This window comes from Lepus europaeus, chromosome Y, assembly GCF_033115175.1.
Source record: "Lepus europaeus isolate LE1 chromosome Y, mLepTim1.pri, whole genome shotgun sequence".
Classification (NCBI taxonomy): Eukaryota; Metazoa; Chordata; class Mammalia; order Lagomorpha; family Leporidae; genus Lepus; species Lepus europaeus.
In genome coordinates this window covers 29,881,696-29,888,570 of record NC_084851.1, presented here as the reverse complement: position 1 = coordinate 29,888,570, position 6,875 = coordinate 29,881,696, and positions in this window count along the sequence as shown.

Below are 6,875 nucleotides of genomic sequence, written 5' to 3'. Positions count from 1 at the left end.
GAACAAGACATGTAGTGCAATAAGGTTATTTACAAAGTGAGAAAAATACATAGGTAAATAGGGGTTTTATTTAAGGAGAGTGGGCTAGGAAAGTTAAAAGAGAATGTTCACACCCTCCTGCTCATTCTGAGTCCACTAGGAGGAGAGCTGGAGCTTCCATTCTTCCTGGCTTTTTATGAGCTTAGAAAAACAAAAGTGTTTATATGGTACCACCCCTATGTCCCAGGTAAGAAGTGCTTCTGGAGGAGGGGTCACATGACTGACAGGTAGATGAACATGGCAACACAGAGACAGGGAGGTGTGACTGCCTGGTCATGAACTTCAAATGACCTAAATATTCCTACATCACCTAGACCATGGTCTCAGTAACTGCCCATGGTGCTACCACCACCATACCAGTGTAATGTTTGCCTGACCATGCTGCTGCATGGCCATCATGGATGTAGACCTGGTGGAGCAGAATCAGAGGGTAGTAACATTACCTTGTGCATTATCTTGTTAGTGGGTGACAAGTGCTTCATGCAGGTGCTGTGCTAACCAAGTTGCATAGGGCCAAGACTGGCTACATCACCCTCTGATTTCCATACATCTCCATGTTCGAGACCAAGTTCTACTTTGTCTTCCATTAACTATGAAGCAGTACACCATCACAGGGCACAGATGACTCAAAGGCCAGCAAGGCAATGACACTGCTGCTGCATAAGCCAAGTCTTCTGGTTGCTTCTGGCTTACGTTAACAACTTGAAGAATACTAGAGAATGGGGATGGCACTCCGGTGTAGTAGCCAAACTTCTGCCTGATGTGCCAGCATCTCATATGGGCACTGATTCATGTCCCAGCTGCTCCTCTTCTGATCCAGCTCTGTGCTTATGGCCTAGGAAAGCAGTGGAAGATGGCCCAAGTATTTGGATCACTGCACCTGTGTGGGAGACCTGGAAGAATCTCCTGGCCCCTGGATTCTGATCGGCCCAGCTCTGGCCATTGTAGTCATTTGGGGGCATGAACAAGAGGATAGAAGACCTTTGTCTCTATCTCTCCCTGTCCCTTTAAATCTGCCTCTCAAATGAACAAATAAATTTTTAAAAATTCTAGAGATGGAGACTGCTAAATCACTCTCCACTTAGAGCACCAGAGAAACAAATTGTCCCCAAGTAGTTGGCAGCCTAGCTGACAGGTGAAGCTCTGCTAGAAGTGAGAATGAGCCAGCTCAGCCCCAGGAAGACAGAGTCTCTTTCTTCCACAGCTGACTAATCAGTTAGGAATTAAAAAAAAGAATTTTTTTTGACATGCAGAGTGGATGGTGAGAGAGAGAGAGACAGAGAGAAAGGTCTTCCTTTTTGCCATTGGTTCACACTCCAATGGCCGCTGCGGCTGGTGCACTGTTGCCAGCGCATCGCACTGGTCTGAAGCCAGGATCCAGGTGCCTCTCCTGGTCTCCCATGTGGGTGCAGGGTCCAAGCACTTGGGCCATCCTCCACTGTACTCCTGGGCCATAGCAGAGAGCTGGCCTGGAAGAGGGGTTTCCGGGACAGAATCCAGCACCCTGACCAGGACTAGAACCCAGTGTGCCAGTGCTGCAAGGCAGAGGATTAGCCTATTGAGCCACGGCACCGGCCAAAGAAAGAGAATTTGCAATTATGAAAGGTTGGAGGATAGCAGGAACTATAATGGAAAATTAACTAAAATTATTCTCATTATTTATGTCATTTTGTAATCATTTATTCATTAAATATATATTCAATTTTGATATTATCAAGTGTAATGGTATATAAGTATGCTGATTATTATGAATTTTTAAGAAATCCTTGCTTAAGATGATATTCACTCCAAAGACTGAAGAACATTTAGTCAGTGTTTTATATAATGTTGCAATAAATGCAATTTAAATACTGTGTGCCCCTCATAGTCATAAAACTCAAACTTCCAGCATAAATCCCAACATGTATATTTATATTGTGCTATTTACAGAATTACCAATTTCTCTAGTGCATATCTGCATTTAAAATAACTTTTTAGGAATACCTCTTTATAGGTCTTCATGTTTTAGAAAATAAAGTAAATGTCTTGGAAACTTTTGCAGTAGTTATTCCTGTGAACAATCGTCAATTATAAATTATTCATATTATTATGATTAACTATTTTTTAAAATATTTATTTATTTACTTGAAAGTCAGAGTTATTGGCTGGCGCCGCGGCTCACTAGGCTAATCCTACACCTTGTGGTGCCGGCACACTGGGTTCTAGTCCCGTTTGGGGCACCGATCTTGTCCCGGTTGTCCCTCTCCCAGGCCAGCTCTCTGCTGTGGCCAGGGAGTGCAGTGGAGGATGGCCCAAGTTGTTGGGCCCTGCACCGGCATGGGAGACCAGGATAAGCACGTGGCTCCTGCCATCGGATCAGCGTGGTGCGCCGGCCGCAGTGTGCCTACTGCAGTGGCCATTGGAGGGTGAACCAACGGCAAAAGGAAGACCTTTCTCTCTGTCTCTCTCTCTCACTGTCCACTTTGCCTGTCAAAAAAAAAAAAAAAGAAAGTCAGAGTTACACAGAGGAGAGGCAGAGAAATAAAGAGAGGTCTTCCATCCATCGGTTCACTCCCCAATTAGCCACAATGGCTGTAGTTGCGCCAATCCTAAGCCAGGAGCCAGGAGACTTCTCCAGGTCTCCAACATGGGTACAGGGGCCCAAGAACATGGACCATCCTCCACTGCTTTCCCAGGCCTTGGCATAGAACTGGATTGGAAGTGGAGCAGCCGAGATTCCAAACAGTGCCCATATGGGATGGCGGAACTACAGGCGGTGGCCCCATGATTAACTACTTTATTTATTTTTTATTTAGTAAATATAAATTTCCAAAGTACACTTTATGGATTACAATGGCTTCCCGCCCCCATAACTTCCCTCCCACTTGCACCCCTCCCATCTCCCGCTCCCTCTCCCATTCCATTCACATCAATATTCATTTTTTTTTTTGACAGGCAGAGTGGACAGTGAGAGAGAGACAGAGGGAAAGGTCTTCCTTTGCCATTGGTTTACCCTCAATGGCCACTGCGGCTGGCGCACTGCAGCTGGCACACCATGCTGATCTGAAGGCAGAAGCCAGGTGCTTATCCTGGTCTCCCATGGGGTGCAGGGCCCAAGCACTTGGGCCATCCTCCACTGCACTTCCCTGGCCACAGCAGAGTGCTGGCCTGGAAGAGGGGCAATTGGGACAGAATCTGGTGCCCCGACCGGGACTAGAACCCAGTGTGCTGGTGCCACAAGGCAGAGGATTAGCCTATTGAGCTGCGGCGCCAGCTAAGATTCATTTTCAATTATCTTTATAAACAGAAGATCGATTCAGTATATATTAAATAAAGATTTCTTCAGTTTGCACCCACACAGAAACATAAAGTGTAAAATACTGTTTCAGTACTAGTTATAGCATTACTTCACATTGGACAACACATTAAGTACAGATCCCACATGAGAGTAAGTACACAATGACTCCTGTTGTTGACTTAACAATTTGACACTCTTGTTTATGGCGTCAGTAATTTCCCTAGGCTCTAGTCATGAGTTGCAAAGGCTATGGAAGCCTTTTGAGTTTGCCGACTTTGATCTTATTCTGAGAGGGTCATAGTCAAAGTGTAAGTTCTCTCCTCCCTTCAGAGAAAGATACCTCCTTCTTTGATGGCCCTGTTCTTCCACTGGGATCTCACTCGCAGAGATCTTTCACCTAGGTCTTCTTTTTTGTCCAGAGTGTCTTGGCTTTCCATGCCTACAATACTCTCATAGGCTCTTCAGCCAGATCCAAATGCCTTAAGGGCTGATTCTGAGACCAGAGTGCTATTTAGGACATCTGCCATTCTATGAGTCTGCTGTGTATCCCGCTTCCCATGTTGGATCCTTCTCTCCCTTTTTGATTCTAACAGTTAGTATTAGCAGACACTAGTCTTGTTTGTGTGATCCCTTTGACTCTTAGACCTATCGGAGCCATCAGTTGTGAACTGAAATTGATCAGTTGGACTAGTGAGATGGCATTGGTACATGCCACCACCACCTTGATGGGATTGTATTGGAATCCCCTGGCACATTTCTAACTCCTTTATATTTAATTTTTTAAAATTTATTAGACAGGTAGAGTTACAGACAGAGTGTGTGTGTGTGTGTGTGTGTGTGTGAGAGAGAGAGAGAGAGAGAGAGAGAGAGAGAGAGAGAGAGAGAGAGAGAGAAAGGTTTTCCTTCCATTTGTTCTCTCCCAAAATGGCCTCTACAGTTGGCGCTGCACTGATCCGAAGCCAGGAGCCAGGTGTTTCTTCCTGGGCTCCCATTCAGTTGCAGGGACCCAAGCACTTGGGCCATCTGCACTGCTCTCCTGGGCCATAGCAGAGAGCTGTCCTGGAAGAGGAGCAACTGGGAATAGAACCCAGTGCGCATATGGTATGCCAGAGCCACAGGTGGAGGATTCGCCATGTGAGCCACGGCACCAATCCCAACTACTTTATATTTTAAAAATTTAATACCATTTATTTTATTTCAGATAATTCTAATGAATTATCAAGGTATATTAGTATTTAAAATGTATTTTTTGGCAGGGAGCCTTGAAGTATCCCTTTTCCTAGAATGCCACTGTTTCAAAGTACATTGAAAACTTTTTAACTACATTTTTTCATGAACTCCTGTAACAGGGAGGGTTTTCTTTCTTTTTTTTTTTCTTAAGAAAACTTTTATTTAATAAATATAAATTTTGAAAGTACAACTTTTGCATTATAGCAGTTTCATCCCATAACCACCCTTCTATCCAAAAACCATACCATCTCCTACTCCCTCTCTCATCCCATTCTTCATTAAGATTCACTTATAGTTCAGTGCTGTGGCTCATCAGGCTAATCCTCCACTTTGCAGTGCTGGCACACCAGGTTCTAGTCCTGGTAAGGGTGCCAGATTCTGTCCCAGTTGCCCCCCTTCCAGGCCAGCTCTTTGCTATGGCCCAGGAGTGCAGTGGAGGATGGCCCAAGTGCTTGGGCCCTGCACCGCATGGGAGACCAGGATAAACAACTAGCTCCTGCCTTCAGATCAGTGCAGTGCAACAGTCATGGCGGCCATTGGAGAGTGAACCAATGGCAAAGAAGACCTTTCCCTCTGTCTCTCTCTCACTGTCCACTCTGTCTTTCAAAAAATAAAAGATTCACTTATAATTATCTTTATATACAGAAGAACAACTTAGTATATACTAGGATATCAACAGATTGCACATGTTCAGACACACAAGGTGTAGAGTACTGTTTGAATGCTAGTTTTACCATTAATATGCATAGTACAACACATTAAGGACACAGATCCTACATTGGGAGTAAGTGCACAGTGAGTCAGTCCAGTTGTTAATTTAACAATTGGCATTCTTATTTATGATGTCAGTAATCACCCAAGGCAATTGTCATGAGCTGACAAGGCTATGGAAGTCTCTTGAGTTCAAAAACTCCGACCTTATTTAGATGAGGCCAAAATCAAAGTGGAAGTCCTCTTCTCCCTTTGGAGAAAGGTACTTCCTTCTGTGATGGCCTGTTCTTTCTGCTCAGATCTCACTCACTGAGATATTTCATTTAGGTCATTTTTTTACCACAGTATCTTGGCTTTCCATGTCTGAGATACTTTCATGGGATTTGTAGCCAGATCCGAATGCCTTTAGGGCTGATTCTAAGGCCAGTGTGCTGTTTAGGGCATGTGACATTCTATGAGTCTGCTGTGTATCCTACTTCCCATGTTGGGTGGTTCTCTCCTTTTTAATTCTATCAAGTATCATTAGCAGACACTGGTTTTATTTATGTGACCCCTTTGACACTTAATCCTAACTTTATGGTCAATTATGAACTTAAACTGATCACTTTAACTAGTAAGATGGCATTGGTATATGCCAACTTAATGGGATTTGTTGTCCCATGGCATGTTTCTAGCTCTACCATTAGGGGTAAATCTGAGTGAGAATGTGCCAAACTGTACATCTCCTCCCTCTCTTATTCCTACTCTTATTTTTAACAGGGATCAATTTTCAGTTAACTTTAAACACCTAAGAAAAACCATTGTCAATTAAAGAGTTCAACCAATGGGAATAAGTAGAAAAAGAAAATACAGTCAACACAAGGGCTGATCAAGTCATTATTGCTCATAGTGTCAATTTTACTTCTACAGCTTTCCTTTAGGTGCTCAGTTACTTGTCACAGATCAGGGAGAACATATGATATTTGCCCCTTTGGCACTGGATTATTTCACTCAGCATGATGTTTTCCAGATTCCTCCATTTTGTTGCAAGTGAACAGATTTCATTGTTTTTTACTGCTGAGTAGTATTCTATAGAGTGCATATCCCATAATTTTTTTATCCAGTCTTCTGTTGATGGGCATTTAGGTTTTTTTCCTGTCTTAGCTATTGTGAATTGAGTTGCAATAAACATTGAGATGCAGATAGCTTTTATTTGCCAATTTAATTTCCCTTGGGTAAATTCCAAGGAGTGGAATGGCTGGGTCATGTGGTGGGGCTATATTCAGGTTTCTAAGGAATCTCCAAACTGTCATTCATAGTGGCTTTACCAGTTTACATTCCCACCAACAGTGGATTAGTGTGCCTTTTTCCTCGCATCCTCGCCATCATCTGCTGTTAGTTGATTTCTGTATGTAAGCCATTCTAACTGGGGTGAAGTGAAACCTCATTATGGTTTTAATTTGAATTTCCCTGATGGCTAGTGATCCTGAACATTTTTTCATGTGTCTATTGGCTGTTTGGATTTCCTCTTTTGAAAAATGTTAATTTAGGTCCTTGGCCCATCTCTTGAGTGGGTTGTTTGTTTTGTTGTTGTGGAGTTTCTTGATCTCTTTGTAGATTCTAGTTATTAATCCTTTAT